General features: G+C 40.4%; 1 protein-coding gene across 1 annotated transcript in view; it reads left to right on the top strand.

The window, feature by feature from the left end:
- The first annotated feature begins 16,259 nt into the window (after positions 1–16,259).
- trpc5a (transient receptor potential cation channel, subfamily C, member 5a) overlaps positions 16,260–27,624 on the top strand; it is a 127,569-nt gene continuing 116,204 nt past the window's right edge. Inside the window, exon 1 of the mRNA XM_053687897.1 lies at positions 16,260–16,870. The gene's annotated coding sequence lies outside the window, so the exon portion shown is untranslated. The remainder of the gene's footprint in view (positions 16,871–27,624) is intronic.

Genomic DNA, 27,624 nt, shown 5'->3' with positions numbered 1-27,624 from the left:
TGTCTTTTATTATTATTATTATTATTATTATTATTATTATTATTATTATTATTATTATCATTATTATTATTATTAATGTTGTTATTTTTATTAACTTTTATATGTTTTATTGTTCTGTGTACTGCTTATTTTGTGTACAGTGCTTTGAGAAGCTGCTTTTAAAGGTGCTTTATAAAATAAAGTTCATTATTATTATTTATAACTCTTTTGAAGTTCTTTATACCATGTGGTGACAGGCCGGCGGCTGGTGCACAAGAAGTAAAGAGTGCTCCTCCCGTGACTGCTGCTGTGGTGCTGAAGAGACAGCTCCGCTTCAGCACTACCAATGTTTTGGACAGCCGGATGATGGATGATGGCAGTGGGGCGGGGCCACCGACACACACACGGCTGGCAGCTGATGAGCAGCGCAGCAATTCTCCACCATCCAGCAGCCAGGAACGGAGGATTTCACCCCCTGGCTGCAACCGCGGCGCTGGCTGACTGCAGAGCGGGATCTCAACCACTTGGAAAGCACACAGCATGGCCCCGGCAGCCCCGTGGATGACACCGGCGCCCAAGCACTTCACCCCACTGCACCTCCTTTGCACCTCACACCCTCACTGAACTTAAATAAACTCTGCATGTTTGCCTCAGAAACGGCCTCTTGTGTGTCTGTGCTTGCTACAACCAGTACAACACATGTAGCCACAAAAAATAAGTAAATTCCGCTATTATTATTTATAGACCCCCAGGGTCATATTCTGAATTCCTTAGTGAATTTGCAGATTTGATCTCAAACCTGGTTTTTCTCTAGATAAAGCATTAATCATTGGTGATTTTACTATTAATTTTGATAACCAGGAAGACCATCTGAGGACAGCAGTTGTGTCCATTTTAGAATCAGTAGGGTCAATCAAAGTGTAATAGGCCCTACTCATAATGGTGGTAACACTCTTGACCTGATACTAACATATGGATTAAATATAGAAAATATAGTAATACCTCTGCAGTCTGAAGTTGTCTCAGACCCTTATCTCGTTTAAATTGTGTACTGATCATAATTTTTGCACCACGCTACCACATAAAACATACATTCATGTAAGCTACTGCACCAAGTTTCATCAATAACCTCTCAGAGACATCAATTAGATTTGTATCACCGTCTGATCCCAAAGAACTCGATCAGGCTGCTGAACGCTTAGAGTCAACGCTCTGCTACATGCTAAATAGGGTGGTTCCACTTAAAAGAAAAATGATTAGAGAGAAAAAGCTAGCACCCTGGTTTACCTTAAAACAGACCACTCCATAATTAGAACGTAAATGGCATCAAACCAAATTGGTAGTATTTCAAACAGCATGGAAGGAGCATCTCCTGAACTACAGACAATCTCTTAGTGCTGCTATAAAAGTCTATCTCTCCACCTTAATAGAAGAAAACAAAAACAATTCTACATTTCTATTCAACACGTTAGCAAAATAAACTAGGAATAAAAACACCACAGAAACAGGCACAAAATCATTATATAGCAGCGAAGATTTCATTAATTTTTTTAAATATTAGATGTGGAATTCAGGCTATTAAATTAAAACCAGACAGTTTTATAAATAACCCTGTAGATATTAATATAGCAATATCTGATCAATGTTTTACTCTCCTTAGAGAGACAGAATTATCTTCATTAGTCTCTTCAGCAAAATCATCAACTTGTATACTAGATCCCTTACCTACATGCTTCTTTTTCCTGGAGTAATTGAACCCCTTCTAAAAATAATCAGTTCTTCCCTAAGCACTGGCTATGTACCAAAATCAATTAAACTAGCGTTTATCAAACCCCTGATTAAAAAAACCTGTCATTGACCCATGTCAACTTTCCAGCTATAGGCCAATATCAAATCTCTAATTTATCTCCAAAATATTAGAAAAGTTTGTAGCACATCAGCTATGCTTGTACCTACATAGGAATAACATACATGAAATGTGTCAGTCAGGATATACTCCTCATCATAGCACAGAAACAGCATTAATTAAAGTACTAAATGATCTACGACTCGCCTCTGATCAGGGTGTGTCTAATATCTTGTGTTACTTGACCTTAGTGCAGCTTTTGATACTATAGATCATAATATTCTCCTTTATAGACTAGAAAGTATTGTTGGCATTAAGGGAACAGCCCTCTCTTGGCTCAGGTCTTATTTGACCAATTGCTATCAGTTCGTAGACTTCTCCATGCATACTGAGGTTAAATTTGGAGTTCCACAAGGTTCTGTTTAGGCCCACTGCTTTTTACTCTATATATGCTACCTCTAGGTCAAATTATTCATAAACCTGGAGTTAGCTTCTACTGTTATGCTGATGATACACAGCTGTATGTTTCAGCAAAGCCAGACAACACACAGCAGCTTAATACATTTGAGGAATGTATAAAGGACATTAGATGTTGGATGCTTATTAACTTCCTTAATTCTGAAAAGACAGAAGTACTTGTACTAGGACCACGTGTAGCTAGAATCAAGCTTTCTGATTACATAGTTACTCTGGATGGTCTTTCTGTTTCATCATGTGCAGTGGTAAAAGACCTTGATGTGTTTATTGACCCCAGTCTTTTATTTGACACTTATGTAGATAGTATTACTAGGATAGCCTTTTTTCATCTCAGAAATATTGCTAAAATAAGAAATATAATGTCACTACATGATGCAGAAATATTAGTTCATGCTTTTGTCACCTCTAGGCTAGATTATTGTAATGCCTTACTGTCTGGATGTACCAGTAGGTGCATAAACAAGCTCCAGTTACTCCAGAATGCAGCTGCAAGAGTCCTAACTAGAACCAGAAAATATGACCACATCACCCCTATCTTATCCACACTGCATTGGCTCCCAGTGAAATTCACATTGATTATAAAATACTACTACTAACCTATTGTCACGGTTTCCCCTTAGAGCAGCGCGCTGGAGAGCATGTGGGCGCGCGTGCACGAGCATGGTGCGCAAGCACCTGCTTTTCGTTTGCTGACAATCATAACATTGTGTACATTGGACACGTGCTTTTTGTTATGTTTCTGTTATGTCTCCTCCCTGTTCTGTCATTGGCTGTTATTTCATATGTCTAGATTGGTGTCAGCCGTCAGCAATTGACGCTGATCATGTTTGTATATATACTGCGCACCTCCCAGCACATGGGACGGAATATTAAATTAGAATAGTTAAGATACTTAGTTTAGATTCCTTACGATAGTTTACCACAGTCATAGTCTTAGTTATTGTCCATGTTATGTTCCATGTTTAGATTAGTGCATTTAGTCCGCTGGTTTCTCCGCTCCCAGTTCCTCGCTATAGTTTATGTTTCTCGTTTTGTTTCTCGATCCTGTTTTCCGTGACCACGACATTGATTCCTGCCTTGCCAAGTTTATGCCTGTTTGCCAATCGCCTGACCTTTCCATGTTTCTGGATTACATTTGTGGATTACGATTTGGATTTACCTGCCTGTGTCTCTCTTCAATAAAACTGTAAAACTGCCTTTGCATCCGTCCCTATCTTCGTTACGTCTTGAGACATGACAGAATATTCCGCCTATCATGGATGCAGCACGAGGACGAGAGAGACTTCACGCTACGCCAAGCATCCCCGCCGTTATACTAAAGCGCTTTGCGTCTGGTGGATAAACGAACTCACCCAATCACATCCTATATGAGATTATTCAAATATATACACAATATACTCGGAGCAGTTCGAGAACTGGCTTCAGCCCAGAACCATGACGGTGGAAAATGGCTAATAGTGTAGCTTTAAATATATTTAAGAGGAGCAGACTTCAAAGACTGAACATTGAGGGGTTTTTTTTATTTTTTACAATATGGAACAGGTTAATGGTTGTTGTCTTTTGCGTACAGCCTGTAAAATTAACTGAAAATATTAAAATCAGGAGGTATATTAATTTGTCTCACACTATGTTCTTAAATTCTGTCATAATTGACAAGCTCAAGTTTTCTCATGCCAATTTGTGCTTTATATTGTGGCACATTAACGTTACCCTCTCTAAAAAAAAACCCCTAAACTTCAACCGTACTCCTGAATTTTTGTAATTAGGAGTACAAGTGCTCCTAGAAGAAATTCTTGCCGTAGAGCCCTGGACATTATCGCTGTGGTTGCTGGGACTATGGTTTCTACTATGGCCTTGGGACTGCAATTACCACATACAATTTTGCACTCAGGTCTCCTTTGGTGACCAGTGGACTAGTTCAACAAAGACTTCATGTAAAAGCCATAATGAACTGTCTTTTACTTTAACACTGTCCGTTGTTACCCAGATGAGGATGGGTTCCTTTCTGAGTCTAGTTCCTCTCAAGGTTTCTTCCTCATATCATCTTAGGGAGTTTTCCCTTGCCACCGTCGCCACCGGCTTGCTCAATAGGGATAAATTCACGCACTTAAAATCTGTATCATGTGTTTATATGTATATTATATATATATTACTGTAAAGCTGCTTTGAGACAATGTCCATTGTAAAAAGCTCTATACAAATAAAATTGATTTGAAAATTGAATTGAAAATGCAATGAAAAGTACGGTAGCTGTCCTTATGCTCTGCTCATATCATATTCACATAACTTGAATCTCATACAGACATTTACATACCTTGTTTTCCTGGCTCAGCATGAGAGGATGTTAGTGTTTTAATTTCAACTCCTTTAATGGTAAAAAAATAAATAAACAAAATTAAAAAATCAACATATATCTATATAATAGACTCTGTGAGCTAGAGACCTGTCAGCCAAAAAGACACAAGTATTTCCAGTGTATTTCCATTACATTGTATTTTCCTGTGAACCCTGTCTGATTGCTCTTGCCTCCATTTACTGAAGATAAAATACAACGCTCCGTTCACAGAAGGCACAACATAACACTGCCGTCTTCTTTTACTGACATTCAGTTACATAGTGACAAACCACTCCAAGAGGAGAATTATTAGGGGCTAGAGAAAAAATCTTCAGGCCTACAGCCCCAATGCAGAGGCCAGTTTATGCCCCTGAGAGAAACTAACATATTAACAACCATAATGCGTTTATTCACACGGGCAAGAGCCACAGTATCGGTACTTGCCAAGTGCTGCCGCCAGTGTTGTGAACACCATTCCCAGTACCTACTGCTAACTCTACTCAAAACATGCTAACCCTAGCTAACTATTACCAATGATTCATCTTATAATAAGGTGAAATAAAACTGGAAGTGGTACCTGAAAGTTTGTGTGAAAACCTGTTTGTGTGAAAACCAGCAGACCAGCATGAGCGCCGCCTTTATTGCCGAGTTTGAGGAGTGGAGTCGGTTGTTCTGGGACTCGAGTAACTTGCTAGCCAAACGCATAGCTCAGACTGGCCGCCTTCTGGATCAAATAACGCCTCGGCCGCAAACCGGACCATGCGCCACGTCGCCCCCCGCACAGTTTCCCCCACCCCCACTGCCGGAGGACTACGCTGCGCTACACGGGCAGCCAAGCTACACGAATTACTGGGGCTTCCCATGGCCGGGGGACCACACTGCGCAACGCAAGCAGCAGGAGGTCGCAGCCCCGGAGTCCCAGCCCGAGGTTAACGTGGCAACCTCGGAGCCTCTGCCTGAGGTCGAAAGGTCGACCTCAAAGCTCCAGCTGGAGACCCGCGGGGTGGTCTCTCCCACCGAGGAAGCTGTCCCAATGTCCTGTCCTGCTGAGGAAGCTGTTCCTCTGTCCTGTTCTGCTGAGGAAGCTGTCCCCCTGCCGTGTTCTGCTGAGGAAGCTGTTCCGCTGTCCTGTTCTGCTGAGGAAGCTGTCCCGCTGCCCTGTCCTGCTGAGGAAGCTGTCCAGCGTTCCAGCCCCGCTGGGGATGTCGCCCAGCATTCCAGCCCCGCTGGGGAGGTCTCCCAGCATTCCAGCCCCACTGGGGATGTCGCCCCGAGGTTCAACCCCATGGGGGGTAGTGCACCGCCTGTCTGCTGCCTGGCGAAGGCCGCTTTGCTTTCCGATGCATCGAGAGACAGCTCACACAGGGGCCCCCGGACCGCCATTGGAGGGGGATTCTGTTACGCTCCCGTCAGCAGATGGCACTGCGGCGTCCACATGCCCGAGACTGAACTGTGGTATACGGACACGTGTCTTTGTTTTAGTTTTGGTCCTCCTTCTGTTTAAGCATGAGTTGATATTCGAGGGTGTCTTGATTTACTCCAGGTGTCTGTGTTTTAGTTTGATTGTGTTTGTTATTTAAACTCCTCATGTTACTGTGCACTTCGTATTAAATGAGCATTTGAACCTCTGAATGTAATGTATAGACCGCGTTTCCTGTGTTTTGTCTGCTGTGTAAAAATAAAGATGCTGATCTGCACCTGCTTCTGCTTCCACCTCCTGTTCTGAAACAGCCAGATTAGTTAATTTAGTTAATCAGTTAATTTTTCAGGAATTAAATCTTGCCCAACTCTAGTGTGAAGGGGTGGCACAGGAGCAAATATGAGTCCTCAAATGTGTTAGTGCCACGAAAAGGGGCCCGCTTTAAGAGGGTTGCTGAGATGTTGCTGGGCATTAAGATGAAAATTTCTGATTATTTAAATATCGGGGGCCCTCTCAGTATGCGGGGCCCCAGGCAATTGCCTGCCTTGCCTGCCCTGTAGACATGCCTCTGTGTATATGAAACCAAGATAAATTATGTCAGAAATTTTTCCACTCTCAGTGTGAAATTCCTTTTGATTTTATTACACCACTCAGTCTTTTGGGGCCAGAGTCTATCTGTGTGGCACATTTTGACTTGCAATATTTTCCCACTCTTGCAAAAACATTATATATCATTCAAGTTGGATTCAGGTCTGGTCTCAGTATATATACAAGAACAAGAATCTGAGGCTATAAGGGTACAGACTCACTGAAACTGGACAGTTGAAGAAAAGTTGAAAGAAAATGTCCAGGTGATTTTTTTTTCTGGTCCTCATGATAGCCTCAAATTCCTGTTTTTGGCTGACAGGAGTGGAACCCAGTGTGGTCTTCAGCTGTTGCAGCCCATCCACCTCAATGCTTGATGTTTAGTGCATCCTGAGATGCTTTTCTGCTCACCGTGGTTGTAAGAGTGATTATTTGAGTTACTATATCCTTCCGGGTAGCTCAAACCAATCTGGCCATTTTCCTCTGGCCACTTTCCTCTTATCAGCAAGGGTTTCCACTCACAGAACTGTCACTTATTCAATGTTTTCTTCTTCTTTTTTGGACCATAGTGTGTAAACTCTAGAGTCTGGTATGTGTGTGTGTGTGTGTGTGTGTGTGTGTGTGTGTGTGTGTGTGTGTGTGTGTGTGTGTGTGTGTGTAATTCCCAGGAGTTTCTGATATACTCAAACCAGCCCTTCTGGTACCAACATCTATGCCATGATCAAGGTCAAAAAGATTACACTTTTTCTTCATTCTGATGTGACCATTAACTGAAGCTCTTGACCTGCAATGTGCTGTTGCCATATAATTGTCTGATGAGATAACTGCAGTGGTACAAGTGTTCCTAATAAAGTGTATACACTGTTAGCCCAGATTTCATACAGTATACAGTATACAGCAAGCCGGAACGTGGTGCATGCAGTAGGTGGGGTCTAGAGAAGGGGGAGGAGACAAAAGAAAACCCAGCCTACCACCAACATAGACACACAAATGGCACATAGAGCAAACAGAAATATATTGAATAACGTAACAAAGAGAATAAAGTTTTTATTTGCATTTCTTTCAGAATTGTGGAATTAATTATTATTAATTTAAAAGAAGGCATAACAGGCAGAACTATCTGTATCGGCTGAGAAATTTAGTATTGGTGCATCTCTAATTTTTATACATTTATAATAATAATAATAGTTTATATGAACATTTACAGTATCTCACAATTGAGTACACCCCTCACATTTTCGTAAATATTTGATTATAACTTTTAATGTGACAACACTGAAGAAATGACACATTGCTACAATGTAAAGTAGTGAGTGTACAGCTTGTGTAACAGTGTAAATTTGCTGTCCCCTCAAAATAACTCATCACACAGCCATTAATGTTTAAACCGCTGGCAACAAAAGTGAGTACACCCCTAAGTGAAAATGTCCAGATTGGGACCAAAGTGTCAATATTTTGTGTATCACCATTATTTTCCAGCACTGCCTTAACCCTCTTGGACATGGAGTTCACTAGTGCTTCACAGGTTGCCACTGGAGTCCTCTTCCACTCCTCCATGATGACATCACGGAGCTGGTGGATGTTAGAGACATTGTGCTCCTCCACCTTCTGTTTGAGGATGCCCCACAGATGCTCAATAGGGTTTAGGTCTGGAGACATGCTTGGCCAGTCCATCACCTTCACCCTCAGCTTCTTTAGCAAGGCAGTGGTCGTCTTGGAGGTGTGTTTGGGGTCCTTATCATGCTGGAATACTGCATACTGATCATGCTCTGCTTCAGTATGTCACACTACATGTTGGCATTCATGGTTCCCTCAATGAACTGTAGCTCCCCAGTGCCGGCAGCACTCATGCAGCCCCAGACCATGACACTCCCACCACCATGTTTGACTGTAGGCAAGACACACTGGTCTTTGTACTCCTCACCTGGTTGCTGCCACACACGCTTGACACCATCTGAACCAAATAAGTTTATCTTGGTCTCATCAGACCACAGGACATGGTTCCAGTAATCCATGTCCTTAGTCTGTTTGTCTTCAGAAAACTGTTTGCAGGCTTTCTTGTGCATCATCTTTAGAAGAGGCTTCCTTCTGGGACGACAGCCATGCAGACCAATTTGATGCAGTGTGCGGTGTATGGTCTGAGCACTGACAGTCTGACCCCACACCCTTTCAACCTCTGCAGCAATGCTGGCAGCACTCATACATCTATTTCCCAAACACAATCTCTGGATATGCTGCACGTGCATTCGACTTCTTTGGTCGACCATGGCAAGGCCTGTTCTGAGTGGAACCTGTCCTGTTAAACTTGTCCTGTATGGTCTTGGCCACCATGCTGCTGCTCAGTGTCAGGGTCTTGGCAATCTTCTTATAGCCTAGGCCATCTTGCCTGGCCTGTCCCTGCTCCCCATTCACACCTGAGACCTTGTAACACTAACAAGTCACATTACACCAGGGATGGAAAATGGCTAATTGGGCCCAATTTGCACATTTTCACTTAGGAGTGTAATCACTTTTGTTGCCAGCGGTTTAGACATTAATGGCTGTGTGTTGAGTTATTTTGAGGGGACAGCAAATTTACACTGTTTTACAATCTGTACACTCACTACTTTACATTGTAGCAAAGTGTCATTTCTTCAGTGTTGTCACATTAACAGATATAATCAAATATTTACAAAAATTTGAGGGGTATACTCACTTTTGTGAGTTACTTTATCTACTTAACAATTTAATTACAACATACTTAAATTATTTAAGTTTGAGTGCCTTACTAAAAATTTTAAGTAGATTCTACTAATTTGTAGACATAAGTTAAATGGATTAAAATTATTACATTTTTGTCCTGACCACGCCTCCCCACTGGTTAGATGTTGCAGAGTTAAGGGAAGCCATTTTCTTGTGGTTGCAAGTGAATTCGAGGAGCTGTTGATGAGAGGTTAGAAAGTATGTTTTAACCAGTTTTTATTGTTTCTATTTTCTATTGAGAGGTTTGTGAGTAATAAAAAAATATAGTTTGAAACAATTTTGGATGTTTTCTCCCGCTTGAATCCCTGCCAGGTGAGTTCGGCAGACATTTTTTCGTCTGTTAATTTTTTATTGTTTTTTTTTTTTTTTAATCAAGGTGCTGTTTGTGAGTAGTAAAAACCATTGTTTTCAGCTTTTAACTAGCCAGTTTTTCACTCGAGCGCGATGGACACGATCCCGCTTGAACTCGCCAACATTTTTTCGTCTGTTCATTTTTAACAGTGAAAAACATTGTTTTAAACAATTCTGGATGTTTTCTCCCACTTGAACCCCTGCCCGGCGAGTTCAGCAGACATTTTTTCTTCAATCTGTTTCTTTCTCTGTTGGGATGTAACTGACAAGGACTCATACAGTCAAACTCCAGTGGGAATCCTCTGCTTTAAATCAGAAAGTTCTCAGCTAAACCCATTCAAAGTGAGCATCATCTTGGAAAGGAGTTTGGTGATGGATGAACTGGCCGACCTGCCTCAGGCCTTCTGTGTTCTTTTCGGACTGATTTATGCCCTGTACCTGGACTAGGAATGTCACGAGAACCGATACTTCGGTACCAAGCAAGGTTATAATCGTAAACGAACGAAATAACGAAAACTAGGTGTGAAAAAACATTGTCGTTATCTGAAATCGAAATAAAAACGAGGCATTACAAAAAATGATAACCAACTAAAACTGTATTGTCTGTTTGCAAAACTAACTAAAATAAAATACAATTATAGAGTAAATGCCCTTAGTTTTCGTCTTTGACAATGTCTTTCATATAGCAAATATCTTTCAGAGTTGACATTTCCGACTGGGAATGCAGAAATTACGATATTCCATGTCAAATTGAACACAGCATAGTCCATGCTCCTTACCTGGCATGGTGGCGGTACCGAAAGTCGGTAGAAAGTGGCAGAGTCCTATTTGGGATTACTTTTAAATATGACTGTGTGTCAGATAAAAGCAAGTGTCTTGCAGTGGAAGGTGGTGAAATATGTGGACAATTTATTAAAGGGAAAAATTCCACGAATTTGAAAGAACATTTGAGAAGAAACACAAGGAGGCTAACCTAGTTTACGTTAATAAGGTAAAGGAAAAAGCCAAGCCTCCCTCCCCGAAACAGAAGCTAACCCCAGTACAGGGCTAGGCAGCATGACGGAGACAACTGCAGGACAGAGAACACTACAGCAGTGCTTTCACCGGCGAACCGATAGCTGCTGGTTAGTAAATATGCAGGGACACCACAACTGGGAGGAAGCATTGGTTAATATGTTCATTGATACTGGGATGTTTACACAACTGTGTGAGTCGATTGCCTTCAAAAAGTTCGCCACTTTACTCGAACCAAAGTTCAAAACACCTGGATCTGCAATATTCACTGTTAATTAATGATGCGATATTGTATTGCTATGCAACTGCAATGATTCGCCATAGTGCTACAGCACATGCATCTAATGCTGGGCAGTCCAATTCATTGAGTAACCTAGTTAATTTTGAGATGGTCTAAATGAGTTGACCCTCTAGAGTTTATTGTTTTCTATTTTTTAGTTGTTTCATGTTCTTTTCTCAGATTGAGCTCCCTGACACTCCTGGCTCTTAAGCAATGTCATGTGTGGCTCACGAATGAGTTGAATACATGCTGTTCATGTACAGTGAGGGAAAAAAGTATTTGATCCCCTGCTGATTTTGTATGTTTGCCCACTGACAAAGAAATGATCAGTCTATAATTTTAATGGTAGTTGTATTTGAACAGTGAGAGACAGAATAACAACAAAAAAATCCAGAAAAACGCATGTCAAAAATTTTATAAATTAATTAGCATTTTAATGAGGGAAAAAAGTATTTGACCCCCTCTCAATCAGAAAGATTTCTGGCTCCCAGGTGTCTTTTATACAGGTAACGAGCTGAGATTAGGAGCACACTCTTAAAGGGAGTGCTCCTAATATCAGTTTGTTACCTGTATAAAAGACACCTGTCCACAGAAGCAATCAATCAATCAGATTCCAAACTCTCCACCATGGCCAAGACCAAAGAGCTCTCCAAGGATGTCAGGGACAAGACTGTAGACCTACACAAGTCTGGAATGGGCTACAAGACCATTGCCAAGCAGCTTGGTGAGAAGGGGACAACAGTTGGTGCGATTATTCGCAAATGGAAGAAGCACAAAAGAACTGTCAGTCTCCCTCAGCCTGGGGCTCCATGCAAGGTCTCACCTCGTGGAGTTGCATTGATCATGAGAACAGTGAGGAATCAGCCCAGAACTACACGGGAGGATCTTGTCAATGATCTCAAGGCAGCTGGGACCATAGTCACCAAGAAAACAATTGGTAACACACTATGCCGTGAAGGACTGAAATCCTGCAGCGCGCGCAAAGTCCGCTGCAAAAGAAAGCACATATACATGCCCGTCTGAAGTTTGCCAATGAACATCTGAATGATTCAGAGGACAACTGGGTGAAAGTGTTGAGGTCAGATGAGACCAAAATGGAGCTCTTTGGCATCAACTCAACTCGCCGTGTTTGGAGGAGGAGGAATGCTGCCTATGACCCCTGGAACACCATCCTCACCGTCAAACATGGAGGTGGGAACATTATGCTTTGGGGTTTTTTTTCTGCTATGGGGACAGGACAACTTCACCGCATCAAAGGGACGATGGACTGGGCCATGTACCATCAAATCTTGGGTGAAAACCTCCTTCCCTCAGACAGGGCATTGAAAATGGGTCGTGGATGGATAGTCCAGCATGACAATGACCCAAAACACACGGGCAAGGCAACAAAGGAGTGGCTCAAGAAGAAGCACATTAAGGTCCTGGAGTGACCTAGGCAGTCTCCAGACCTAAATACCATAGAAAATCTGTGGAGAGAGCTGAAGGTTCGAGTTGCCAAACGTCAGCCTCGAAACCTTAATGATTTGGAGAAGATCTGCAAAGAGGAGTGGGACAAAATCCCTCCTGAGATGTGTGCAAACCTGGTGGCCAACTACAAGAAACGTCTGACCTCTGTGATTGCCAACAAGGGTTTTTAAACCAAGTACTAAGTCATGTTTTGCAGAGGGGTCAAATACTTATTTCCCTCATTAAAATGCAAATCAATTTATAACATTTTTGACATGCGTTTTTCTGGATTTTTTTGTTGTTATTCTGTCTCTCACTGTTCAAATAAATCTACCATTAAAATTATAGACTGATCATTTCTTTGTCAGTGGGCAAACGTACAAAATCAGCAGGGGATCAAATACTTTTTTCCCTCACTGTATGTCTTCTTTAGTCTATTGCCTATTTAGGTTTTTTCCTGGCACACCTCACGTACACATTTTGCACTTAAGGCGGCGTCTTCTAGACTGTTTACATATTTGTGCCCATATGTACATTTTATGTACTGGTGTTATTTTTGAATACATATTTCTAAAATTGTATGATGTTTTTATTACACAATACTTTTTCTGGCCTTGACAAATAACCCATATTTCAAACGACTAAAACTGACACTAAAACTAATAAAAACTAAAACTAAGCATTTTCAAAAAATAACATGACGGTACTTGTTTTTCTGGCGTAGCATTTAAACCGATTCTAATGGAGGTACCGGGGTTGCAATTCTTCCAGACCTGATGGGGGCAGCAAATACGTGCAAGTATTTTAGTCGGGCCACAAGTGGTGAAAAAGAAGAACAACAACTACAAGCATACGGGAAAAACTACAGAAGTTTAGCTCCACCGCGACTCGGTGAGAGGAAAGGTGGTATGCAAATATGGAAATACTTCACATTCAAGGTGGTTGACACCAAACATATAATTGATGTTGTGAAGCCGGTGTGCAACCCATGCTATCGTTCATTTCAAACAAAGCGAGGAAACACCTAGAATTTGGCGAAGCACCTGAAGGACGTTCCCTATATTATATTTGTTTGAGGCAGCTGGCATTGTAGCCATGAAACCAGCTAATGTTATGCTCCATGTAATGTTAGCGATAGCCAGTTATTTGTTAATGATGCTAACTCATTGCAATGTTATGAACTACCTCCTAATGGGCCACCATGCGTCGCCATTCAGCCCATGTCCTGTCAGCAAAATGTAGCCTAATGTCACTAATGATTATTCACATGTTCATGCTTTAAATAAATCTTTTTGGCCTGCCAGCATATCAGTGAATTTAAATTAATGCTTGCATTTAGAGTATAAGGTGTGTGTGCGCATGTGCGTGCGTGTTTAGGAGTGCTGCACCTCCACTGTAGCCTCCACTCATTGTCACAGTGTTTGATAACTAAACTCTCTCTCTCTCTCTCTCTCTCTCTCTCTCCCTCTCTCTCTCCCTCTCTCTCTCTCTCTTTGCCAGTATTAGCCAGAGGAGGATGTCCTCCAGGAGAGTTTGTAATCTAATTTATTTAATTTTATTTTTATACCACACCGTGGTATCGAGTATTGTGTACTTTTGGTGGTATCGGTACCAAATACTAGAATTCAGGTATCGTGACAACCCTAACCTGGACTATCCTAAGTGTATGAAAAACAGTTCCCGCTTTATTCAGCAGGTATTGCTCAACCTAGGAGGTATGCTGGCACCCAAAATTTAATCTTTGAAAAATTAGCTAACAGTGTAAAACAGGCCTCCCAGTCGTTATACTACTATTCCACTAGCAAGTGGTTAATATGTAATCTTGAAGTGCATCTTTTATGATATTGGCACTGATTTTGTGGTTTGATTCAGTGCTTATTTGCAATTTGACATTTATTTTATTTATATATACAGTGGTACAATAATGATGTTGATGTCTAGTGAACATTTCATGTGAATAGCGTCATTGGAAATACATTTACTGAAACAAATGTTGATGCATCCAATATCTATTTCCCCTCGTGTGTGTGTGTGTGTGTGTGTGTGTGTGTGTATATATATATATATATATATATATATATATATATATATATATATATATATATATATAAAGTTAAGTTCAGTTAAGTTATCGAGTAAACATAACTTAATTTTTTTAAGGCAACCACTTTCCTCAAATTTTTAAGTACAATCAACTTATCTGGGTTTACAGTGTAGTGAGTGCATATGCTTCTTTTTAGGAACAACATTTTCCACTGTTGACAATGGTCTTCATAAATGCTTTGAACTCTTTAAATGCATGTATAAATCTGTGAATGGTTAGTATCTTTCTGATGTGAAATCCTTGCCATTTAGCAAAAGGTCCTTCAATGAGTCCAGCACTCATCAACACAGTTACTTTGTGTCCAAAGGGGTCATTAGTGTGGCAGAAACATTTAAATGATTCATGCATTCTAAATTGCCAAATGACAAAACAACAACAACCTGTTAGAGAATGTAACACTGCCATGCTTGACTTTCTGAAAAAAAAAGGGTGTTCACTTCCATTTAACAAGATCATCCATAGCCTCTTAGGAAGCAAAGAGCATTTGAGAAATTCTAACTTCATCCTGAAAATGGGAGAACTTCTGAATCTTCAGGAGTACACTAGAGAGTTAATGAGCTATTTAGTGAACATCTGGGCTGCAAGTCATCTAATAAAATTCAACAAATGTTTTATCTATGTGTTACACATGTTAATTGTACAAGAACTGAGGATTATTAAAGTTATCATTTAATAGGAGGAATGACATAGTAAAACAAAATTTACTTGCTCTACTGTTTGCAGATGATTTGCATTTACAGCATTTGGCAGACACCCTTATCCAGAGCACCTTACATTTATCTCATTTATACAGCTGAGCAGTTGAGGTTTTGAAGTAACAACCTTCTGATCAGTAGTCCAACATGTTAACCATTAAGCAACTACTGCAAACCTATGGTTGTAACAGAAAACAGCATCACACTTAAATAATGCAGCAGAGAGACGCTACAATGCCACTTATCTGCTGACTGCTACTGTGTCTGGAGAGAAGTGTTATGATCTGATCTGATGTGTGTGTGTGTGTGTGTGTGTGTGTGTGTGTGTGTGTGTGTGTGTGTGTGAGTGTGTGTGTGTGTGTGTGTGTGTGTGTGTGTGTGTGTGTGTGTGTGTGTGTGTTTTTGAAGGTGGGTGTATCCCAGGGCAGCTGTTCTGTTTGCAAGTGTAACAGCAGCAGAAGAAGCACGCACACAAAAGCACAAATGTGTTGCTCTTTGATTCACAGTGTGCTCCAGCCTAGCTATATGAACAAATGAATGCTACATGTCTGTTTTATTTTCCAAGAGAGCTGAGTTGATAGGTAGAAATCATCATTCCCACTGCAAGGAAGCGTAGAGGGAAAGAAATCTGCATACATTCTCACCCATATGAAATACAATTACAACTACCATAAAAATGACTGCACCAGCCCTGTTCACAGCACAATAAGAGGATGTCAGTCAGAGAATTAGGGTTGAGTTTGAGGAGGCAGCCTCTCCTGTGCATGTTTAATGCCGGTAGCACCCCAGCCGAAATAAAGACCAGTTGCTGTTACGTTTAAAAAAAAGGCTTTAAAGAAGTAGGGAGAAGACATGCTAACAAGATGGGCAAAAACAACTGAACGTGGAGAAGGGAGGTGAGAGGACAGAGAGGGGGGTACTGAGGGATGCTGCAGAGAGGGAGGGGAGACAGAATAGGGGAGGGAAAGAAAGTAGAAGGAGGGGATCGAGCTGAGGAGAGAAAAAGCGAGAAATCAGTGAACAACCAGAAGGAACAGTATGAGACAAGGAAAAAGAAACAGGGAGACAGAGAGACAAAGAGGAAGAAAGAGGTAGAGCTATGGAGAACACACTAAATCTGGCAACCATGACAACCAAGGCAAGTGCACACCAGACACGGTGGCTATGAAACAGGAGAACATGGAACGAAAGAAAATGGCAAGAGCAGCTCAGAATGGCCACCACTATGAAGAAGGATACTCCTTCCCTTTAACCCAAGTAATTTTTTGTGGATTTTTTTCATCCTTTTTCTTTTTTGACTGTGTAATTCCACATTTGCTCTTTAGTGGTGGAGAGGTGTGGGGGTGAATGGAGTGCTTTCTGTTGCTGGCCGTCACGGAGGGCTTCCTCATTTACAGGGAGAAATATGATGAGCTTTAAGTAGAAGTATTCGTACCTTGATGGAGTCTGATGGATTCACTGAGTTGGGCTTGAACCCACTCACACCGCATGTTTCCCTTTTGGAACGAACAAGCCAAACTGGAAATCCAAACTCATCCTCTTCAGAACTGCGCTGAAAATCCAAAGAGGTGAACCATGTAAAGCTAATGTTTTTGGGTGAGTTCACATGCACAATCATGTCTGAGAAAATGTTAAACGTGTTGTTTCAGCCTAAGGCTCAATATGCATTTCCCCTGCAGTATGTAAATGTGGATCTGTTAATCTTGCTTTTAGTGAATATTTCATTCTGGATCAACTTACAGCATTTAGTAAATTGCACCAACATATCAAGTGAGTTGCACTGATTAGGTTGCAATTAGGTTAAAACAAGACTTTTAGATATAAAAGCAGCTAACATTGCAGCACTGAATTTATGCAACCCACAGCACAAATTGGTACATCAAGAACAAATGCATTGATGTTATGCCTGGTCCAATTTTAGCTCTAGCTGTACTGCACTATCCTCATATCCAAACCGAGCAACAGCTGTGTATGCTGTATGTGTTTGTTACTCCAATCCAGACTATTTTATTCAAGGCCTATAGGGACAGGTAACCTCTCTCACAACAGCAACCTTTTCAAAGGAGACAAACTCAATTCAGTGCTGCACTCATCTCTCAACTGGTCATTAACAATGTACAATGAATCTCCCAAGGCAGCACTCTCTAAAGACCAGAAAGCCTGAAGCCACAAATTGATGGGAGGACATGGGATAGACTAGGCATCTTCTGTCAATTTGCAATGAATTCAATCAATCAATATTGCCTAATGATGGCTGTATGTTTATCAGTGCAGTACAGCACAAAATTTTAAGAATCTATTTTAAGAATCATTTTGCATCAGTTCACTGCAACAAATTGGATTTAGCTGGCTGAACAAAAAAGAAAACTAAACCCTTGTTATATCTTTCACACAGGCTTTAGTAATTAATCATCATAATTTCTGCCCCTGCAACTTCAGCATTGAACTTAATTTGAACTAAATCTGCCAAAAGGTAATTATCTGTTAATCAGTGAGTGCATAACAAATTTTTTTGCACTGGATGCTTTTTTCTGTCTTTTTCTATGAGAGGGTAAAATTGTAGAATCATCAAAGTGTCAATGATGATATAATATTAGTTCCCTGTTGTTGTTGTTGTTTTTAACATTTCTGTTCATACCTTTCAAATACAGTCACTGAAATATCCTGGGGGTGTGAAATTACAACACAGTAATAAAGCGAAACCAAAATATACAATAATTCCAAGTGGGTTTGATAATTGGATAATTACCATTAGCTATGTTGGATAAAAGCATTTACAATAGTCCCTTCACAACATCTGACACTCCCACTAGTTCTACGTATACTGGCCAGAAATGTCCGCTGTGTCAGTTGGTGTAGGATGACAAATGCCTCGGGGTAGAAAAGTGCAGTCCATGTATACTTTAGAAACACACAGTTCATAATACAGACAGAGTGTGACCCTGCCTGCTTAGTCTCCTCTATTCCAGGAGGACATTGTGTTTACAGATAACAAATGACTGGCATGCAGTCTTTAAATAAAGACTAGTGCTGGTCTTTGAATAAGGGTTTTACTACCCAACAGTCTACTCTAAGTGATGAGAAATGTGAATTCCTCCATTGAGTAATGTAATGAAGGTCTGTTGTCATGTTTATGCCACTATAGTGCAATACTGGAAAGACTAAGCTACACCAAAAATATATTTTCAGAAACTCTTTTGGTTATAGTGGCCTCACAGAAGCCATGACCAACGCTTTCTATCAGTTAAAAGGTCATCATGCCATGGCTTCTGTGGCCAACATTCATGGCTAATTAGTATTTAGTTTATTTGTTTCAGAAACAGTAACCTAATGTAAACAGCAGCTCACTGATCTCTCTGTATACACTCACCATCCACTTTAATAGGAACACATTTACACATTCATGCCGTTATCCTATCAGCCAATCATGTGGCAGCAGTACAATGCATAAGATCATGCAGATACAGATCAAGAGCTTCAGTTCAAGTCAAGTGGGTTTTTATTGTCATTCCTCTATATACAGTGCCCTCCACAAATATTGGCAACCTTGTTAAGTATGAGCAAAGAAGGCTGTAAAAAATTGTCTTTATCATTTAAAAATTCTCTGCTCTCATGGATATCAAACAATTGCAAACACAGCACAGGTTTATCAAAAATATATATTTGTTAAATATATTTTGAACCATGACTTCCTGTTACACAGGGGTATAAATGTGAGGTAACACATAGGCCAAATTTCCTTAATAATTCATAAGAATGGGTAAGACCAAGGAATATAGCTGTGATGTGCAGCAATTTTTTTTAATCAACCTGGAATTGGATGCATGTCTATATTGTCTCAATGCACCGTGAAAAAAGGATGGTTCAAGTGGCCAAAAAATCTCCAAGGATCACAGCTGGGGAATTGCAGAAGTTAGTTGTGTCTTGGGGTAAAAAATTCTCCAAAACTACAACCCAAAGTCATAGACATCACCACAAGTTGTTTGGAAGGGTTTCAATAAAAAGCCTCTACTGTCATCGAGAAAGAAGCTCAAGCATCTTCAGTTTGCCAGACACTACTGGACCTTCAAATGGTATCAGGTTTTATAGTCAGATGAAACCAAAATAGAGCTTTTTGACAATAAACACCAGAGGTGGTTTTGCTGCACACAGAGAGGTAACCATATGGAAAAGTACCTCATGCCCATGGTTAAATATGGTGGTGGTGCTTTAATGTTTTGGGGCTATTTTTCTGCCAGAGGACCTGGACATTTTATTAGGATACATGGCATCATGGACTATCAAATATCAAGAGATATTAAATGAAAACCTGACTGCCTATGGTAGAAAGCTTAAAGTCAACACAACAATGGTTTACTGACCACAAATTCAAGGTCCTGCCATGGCCATGTCAGTCCCTGACTTGAAAACCACAGAAACCCTGTGGGGTGAACTGAAGAGGAGAGTCCACCAGCATGGACCTTGAAATGTATCTGGAAAGATTCTGTATGGGGGAATGGTCTCAGATCCCTTGCCATGTATTCTTCAACCTCATCACGCATTATAGGAGAAGACAGAGCTGTAATCTTGGAAAAGGGCGGTAGCACAAAGTATTGACTAAAAGGGTGCCAATAATTGTTGCACACCTACATTTAACAAAGATTTTTTAAACAAAAGATTAACCAAAAAAACTCCCAACATTTTTTCACAGCTTAATTTCCTCATATTTACCAAGGGTGCCAATATAATTGAAGGGTACTGTAGCTTGTATACATTGTAAGGAAATATCGTTTCTTCAGGACCATGGTGCAACACAGAACAGTACGCAAGACAACATAAAGTGCAAATACACAACAGTGTGAGATGAGTGCAAAACACATCCAATACACAGAACATAACAATAAATACACAGAACATGGGCTGTAAATTGTTATGTAGTCTAGCAGCAACAAGTATAGCAGCAATATTGGCAGCAAAACGAGTTCCATAATATAGAAGTGACTGATGCAGCTATGTAAAGGGCAATGTGCAGTGGTATTGAGTCATACTGGGTTAGGTGTTTGATTAGTCCAGGTGAGCATTGGGAGGCAGCAGATTGTTGAGTAATTTTACTGCCTCAGGGAAGAAACTGGTGGTGACACGTATGCTCCTGTACCTTCTTCCAGAGTCCATGGAAGGGGTGAGAAGGGTCGTCCCCAATAGTGGTGGTCTTTTGGATGCAGCAGTTGTTGAATGAGGTGTCAATGGTGGCTAGAAAGGCTCTGATTATCTTTTCAGCTGTTCTCACAATTCATGTAGGGTCTTGCAGTTGTAGGCTGTGCAGTTCCCATACCACACAGTGAGTCCAAGAGAGGTCACCGTCATGTGCGCATCAAGAAACATTTGACTCTCTCCACTGTTGTTCTGTTGACATGCAGTGGTGAGTGGTCCACCTGGGTCCTCCTGAAGTCGACAATCACCTCTTTAGTCTTATCAACATCATTGTTGTTTCTACACCATTCTGCAAGCTGGTTCACCTCCTCTCTGTAAGCTGACTGATCATTGTTGCTGATGAGACCTACAACTGTAGTGTCATCAGCAAACTTGATGATGTGATTAGAACTGAACTTTGTAGCACAGTCTTGAGTCAGCAGGGTAAACAGCAGTGGACTGCGCAAGCAGCCCTAGGAGGTGCCAGTGTTCAGTGTGGTGGTGCTGGAGGTGGAGATCCTGACGGACTGGGTCTTCCACTCAGGAAGTCCAGGATCCATTTGCAGTGGGAGGTGGTCAGACCATGCAGGCTCAGCTTTGTTACCAGTTGTTGTGGGATGTTTGTGTTGAATGCTGAACTGAAGTCTATGACAGGCATCTTTACATAGTTGTCTTTTTTGTTTAGATGGGTCAGGGAAAGATATAGTAGAAAGTAACAGATATGGCATCCTCTGTTGAGCCGTTTTCATTTGATTTCATACTGAAATGGGTCCAGTGTGGTGGGAAGACTGCTTTATGATTATAGGTGTTAGGGCAATAGGCCAGTAGTCATTCAGGCAGGACATTTCTTTGTATTTTGTCAGGACCTGCAGCTTTCCTTGGGTTAACTCTGGACAGAGTTTTCCTGACACCTACTGCAGACAGACAAAGTACTTGGTCGATGAAAGTTGGGGTGGTCTTCTCCGTTAGTATGTTGTTCTGTGCTTTGAACCATGTGTTGAAATCATGCAGTGCATCTGGGAGTGAGTGTTGTAGCTTTATAGTCTGTTATGGCATGAATGCCATGCCACATATGCCTTGTGTCATGGGTGTTTATGAGGTGACTGTGAATTCTATCTGTGTAGTTGTGCTCTGCCTCTCTGATAGCCCGGGACAGATTGGTAGTGGGGTGGCAGTGGCTCAGGTGGTAGAGAGGGATGTCCACTAATCGTAGGGTTGGCGGTTAGATTCCCAGACCACATGTTTCCACATGCTGAAGTGGCCTTGGGCAAGCACTGAACCGCAAGCAGCCATTGGTGTGAGTGTGTGTGAATGTGTGAATGAGAAACAGTGTAGCGCACTTTATAGAACTGTTAAGGTTAAAAAAGTGTTATATAAATGCAGACCATTTATATTTACCATTGGCCCTTGCTGTGAGGGCTGTCTTGTCGTCAGACCTGATGGCAGTGTCTCAGGTGTTCAGCAGCTCGTTAATGTTCGAATCATATATCAGAATTGGGAAAAAGTATCATCTCTGTGACTTTAACCATGGAATGGTTGCTGGTGCCAAATGAGCTGATTTGAGTATTGAGTAAACTGCTGATCTCCTGGGAATTTCACACAGAAGCACTCTTTACAACTGTGGTGAGCAGAAAAGCATCCAGAACACACAACACATTAAACCTTAAGGTGGATGGGCTACAACAGTAGAAGAGCACATCATCAGTTCCACCCCTGTCAGCCAAGAACAAGAATCTGAGGCTATCATGGGCACAGAGTCACTGAAACTGGGTGTGTTTTTCTTTTTTTTGCACTATTCTGTGTAAACTCAAGGGCAGGGGAGTTCATTCTTATCTGCAAAGGGCCAGTGTCAGTGCAGATTTTTTAAAATTCCAATCAAACAGGGGCCACACCTGATTCCAACCTATTTCCAATTTAATCAGTCGAGCTTGGCTTTCAATTGACCAGTGACGTGCGGCCAGTGCCTCCCCTGTGTCATCATGAAATGTAAAAAACAAATAATGATTCTAAATAAATAAAAATTTGTCCACTAATCTGTGATTATTGTATGATTCCAATCAGTCCAATGATTTTTATAGTCAATATCGCTGAATTTGTGTATTGTCCTGTTCAAATACGGGGAAAAACGTAAAGGGAGGCAGCGACGAGCTGAGCCTCCTCTCGGATTGCGCAATCCCTCACAAACTGGGTTGAGCTGCTTTTTTTTTTTGCTCAAATTGAGCACGTGCAATTGATCTCTCTGTATGTCACCAGTGTAATGTTTGTACACACCTTTATTATATGTCCTCACATTCCATAGTCTAGGTCATGTATTTCACGTATGTGTATAACATATTAGTCCTGCTGATCTGACATAACGCCACAGTGAAAAAGCAGGAGGGGAGGCAGCCAGTACCTCTGCCTCACTGAAGGGGGCGTGTGAGAGCATACGGGCTTGTTCTGATATTGTTCTTCTTCACGTATTACAGACAAATGGCATTGTGGGTAATATGCTAGCTAAACAAGTCAAGTGCACGGCATCAGTCTCTTTATTTTTATTTTTGCCCTGACTAAAGCTAAAACATTTCTCAAAACTGGAAGCGATAAATAATGGAAGACCGATGCCGGAACTAAAAGATTTGCTTCAAACGATGGGACAGAAGATAACACACTCTTTTCAAACGGAGTGGTACACCGAAAACAATGGCTCCATGGTTGTGCTATGAGAAACCGTCTTTTCTACTTTCCCTGCCTTTTGTACTCAACGGGTGACACTGTCTGGACTACAACGGGATTTTGTGACTTGAAAAATATACCAAGAAGCCTCAGCAGACATGAAAGTTCAACTACTCACATTCCGAACAGCAGAGACTAAATATTAGCATCCACAATGCTAAGGTAAAAGAAAACCGAGAGATTTTAAAAGACCTAATGAATGCAACTTGCTTTCTAGCCAAACAGCAATTAGCATTTCGTGCTAATGATGAGAGTACGACCTCTTCTAATCGTGGCAACTATGTAGAACTATTACATACTTTGGCTGAGAAAGATGTTAGGTTAGCTAGACATTTGGAGACATCCACTGTTTTCTGGCTTATCAAATAGAATTCAGAACGATTTAATTGAAGCAATAAGTGATGTGATTAGAAATTATATAAAAAAGGAGATTAATGCAGCCCTATTTGTTTCTGTAGAAGTAGACAAGACAATGGATTTCACAAACAAAGCCCAGCTCTCTGTCATTTTGCATTATGTGACGTGAAGTGAGGAGGCGTTTTTGGGATTTGATGATGTGAGTAATAATAGACGAGTAAAGGTAAGACCATGCATACACTGCTGTATAGTCCACGACAAAAATAAAAGACCAGCCCTTTTTTTAAAATAATAATAAAAAAAAATACAAAACTAGATATGAAAAAAATTAAGTTATTTTAAAGAATAAAACTACGTTTGTCCTTTTTATTATGGACTGTATATACTTTCATTTGTATTGAATGAGTATGAATTGTGGAATTGTGATGGCAAATTAAGAACACACGGAGGGTGCAGACCAAATGCGCACTCAGAGCCGCTATAAATTTAATGTTCTTCTTTGGCCAAATATGTACCTTACCTATGTGTGTGTAAAGAATGCTGATATAGGATATGAAACATAACCAGTAGTCAATGTTCAAGCAGCCAGTTGAAAGGTGAATTTATGCTACTCTGTTGAATTCATATATTTGTAAATCTGACTTTGAAAGAGTCCGTGCCTCCCCAGCCACAAACCTCACCGCACGTCACTGCAATTGACTCAGGTGTGGGTGCTGGTTTTCATTCCAACCAAGCAGAAGCCACACCTGAGTTGCAGCATTGGCAGCAGCACAATGCATAAAATCATGCAGATACAGGTCAAGAGATTCAGTTAATGCTCACATCAAACATCAGAATGGGGAAAAATGGGGCACGGTTGATGGTGCCAGATGAGTTTGAGTATTTCAAAGATTTTCAAACACAGCAGCCCTTTCTGGATACGATTCGACACCACTGCTCTAGACTGTTGTGTGTGAAAATCTCTTGACCTGTATCTTCATGATTATATGTATTGTGCTGCTGCCGCTGATTGGCTGATTGGATAACGGCATGAATGTGCAGTTGTACAGGTGTTCCTATTAAAGTAGACAGTGAGTGTATGTTCAGTTAGAAAATAAAATGTACAAGTAAAGAAAGGAAAAACAACATATTTGCTGCCTTGCATTCCTGTGTTCTAGTAAATAACTGCCTACCTAACTAATTAGTATCTCAGACTGAGTGCCATGTGTTTTCAATACTGGCAGTGGTTCTGCTTAACCCCACCATTTAGCTTTTACCTAAGATTAACAGCCTAAGCATATTCTGTGTGTCCTTTTCTTCCTCTCTACCAATCCAGAAGGCCCTGGTGTCTTTGGCTGGAACATATAATTCTTCTGAATTGTATGCCTTAATTAATTATTTATTGTGAATATAAATAATTTTCAAACAAATTGAAATGAATAAAAATGTGGTATGAGGAATAGGGATGCACCGAATGTTCGGCAACCAAAATAAGTGAAAAGGCTGAATTAATTTAACCTAACAATGACGTGCTTGATTATGTTACCAAATAGCCTAACAACCAGAGTGAGATGCGCGAATGTCACGACCTCCACTTCCGGCAGCACGCTCAGAGAGATGAGGGGGCACATGCATGCATGAGCTACGTGCACGAGTGGTCAGCGAGCGCATGCTCTTCGGGTGTTGACAACCGTGACATTGTTTACTGTGGACATGTACGTTTGTTTTGTTTCTGTTCCGGAGTATTCTGTCACGTTGCGAGACTTAAGGGTGTAGAGTACGGAAACAGGTGCAGGTAAAGACGTATTTATTTAAGGGCAGGCAGACAAATCCAAATCGTAATCCAAAAAACGTAGTCAAGACAGGCGATCGGCTAACAGGCATAAACGGAGCAAAGTAGGAATCAAAGTCGTGGTCACAGAAAACAGGGTCGAAACACAAAACAAGAAACATGAACTAGTACTATGGACTGGGAGCGGAAAAACCAGCGGAGACTAATTGAACTAATCCATAGTTTAAACTAACTAAATATATCAAGGAACATAACATTAATAACGTATCTAACTATACTATAATACTCCACGAGGTGTACAGGGACACAAGCAGTATATATCCCAAATATAATCAGCCGTATATAACCATTTTTTGCACTCGTCAATGCACTTTTTTGTTGAAGGCTTCAGAGTGTTACATTCTTTCAGCAGTCAGTTATAGGCCTAACATAGGCTATTCAAGGGGGTCTCAAAGATGACCACCTAAAAAATATTTTTATTTTACTAATTTATTTATTTAAAGTTATATTGTGCCTTGTTGGTAGCCTATGCCTGCTGGAATGGAAAAAAAAAAGTTCAGTGTTAAATATTTTGAAATTGTAGTTTTTGTAATTGATTTTTTCTTTGAAAAGCAAGACAAAATAGTAAAAAGCACATTTTGACTATTTAATTTATGCAGTGGTGAAAAAAATTGGCAAAATAAATGTAAAAACCACGAAAAAAAAACGGCTTATATTCGGCTTTGTCTTCGGCCAAGAATTTTCATTTTGGTACATCCCTAATGAGCAATAATAGAAATGCCCAGTTTATGTACAATGTGTAATTTGAGCTTTAGGCAATGCATAATTTAAGAATATACTTTGTTAGAAAAGATTAATGAAAACAGTACAATTATATAATTGAATAAAATTTTAAATTGCATTTGTTGCAGCAAGTCACACTGTGTACACTAGAGCACATTTAACCAGTGCATATCTGTCAGATACCACTCACATAAAATTATTTCTGTGCTAAGCATGTGTGATGCACAGTTTTTGTTACTTCTTTACAATTAATTTAATCACATTTTCTACCAAAATGTGAAAAGTATAATTTATACACATTTTATGGCCATAAAATAGAATTTCTGTGCCTAGGAAACGCCTTTTTGTATAATTGGTTCACCTAAATATTTAATGAATGTTCAGTCATTTTCATCTCTGGGAACATTGTGAGCCATGCACATGGGTGATGGGGTGGTTTTGTAAAAACAACACACAAAAAAGTCTTCTGTAAACGATGGCAAAAATCCTCACTTGATCTCTGCTGGCTTTTGATCAGCAGAGATCAAGTGAGGATTTTTGCCATCGTTTACAGGGGTTAAACACAATATACAAAATGATTTTGTTGTTGGCCTTCATATGTACAATCCCCTCTGACAGTATCAGAACAGAAAGGCCAATTGTTTTTGCTATACATTGAAGACATTTGGGTTTGAGATCAAAAGATGAATATGAAACAATAGGTCAGAATTTCAGCTGTTGATCTCAAACCCAATTGAAGACCACTATGAAAAAAGATCAGTCACAAAACTGTATTTTTGGAGTTGTGCATCCACGGCTGTTGATTGAGCACTGAAGAATGATCTCATAAATGTACTTGGATGATAGAAAGATCAGGGTTACAGAATTTTCCATTTAAAATTGAGACATGCTATGGAAAAATGATCACAGTCCAGTCACATGACCGAAATCAGCCAATAGGCTTTGAGCAATGGTGGACGCCCAGCTGAGTGAATTTCATTGTTAATTTACTATCAAATTTCTTCAACATATCTCATTAGTAATTTCTCTAATATTTATATAATAATATTAATAATTAATAATATTAAAGTTGAGATTGATGTATAATGTATATTCTGAGTTTTCAGTATTTAAGTGATGTCGATGAAGTTCATCACTGTATTACTGTGAATACCCACAAAAGAAAGATCAGAGTCCGCACAAGCATTTTTTCATGCTTCAATTAACACAATGTAAACAATAATGGCTATTGTCATGATTCCCCCCTGAAGCAGCGTGCTCTAAGCGCGAATGCGTGAGCACCAACTTTTCCGTTGTGGACCGTAATGACATTGGGACACGTGTGTTTTGTTTATGTTTCTGTCATGTCTCCTCCCTGTTCTGTCATTGGCTGGGATTTCACGTGGGTCTGTATTGCTCTCTTTGTATTGCTTTTCCGTTGTGGACTGTAATGACATTGGGACACGTGTGTTTTGTTTATGTTTCTGTCATGTCTCCTCCCTGTTCTGTCATTGGCTGGGATTTCATGTGAGTCTGTATTGCTCTCAGCTGCTAGCAGTTTAGACGCTGATCATGT

The sequence above is a fragment of the Ictalurus punctatus genome, chromosome 18, assembly GCF_001660625.3.
Source record: "Ictalurus punctatus breed USDA103 chromosome 18, Coco_2.0, whole genome shotgun sequence".
NCBI classification, from domain to species: Eukaryota; Metazoa; Chordata; class Actinopteri; order Siluriformes; family Ictaluridae; genus Ictalurus; species Ictalurus punctatus.
The sequence above is the reverse complement of the archived record's forward strand: the minus strand, read 5'-3'. Positions and strand labels throughout refer to the sequence as shown.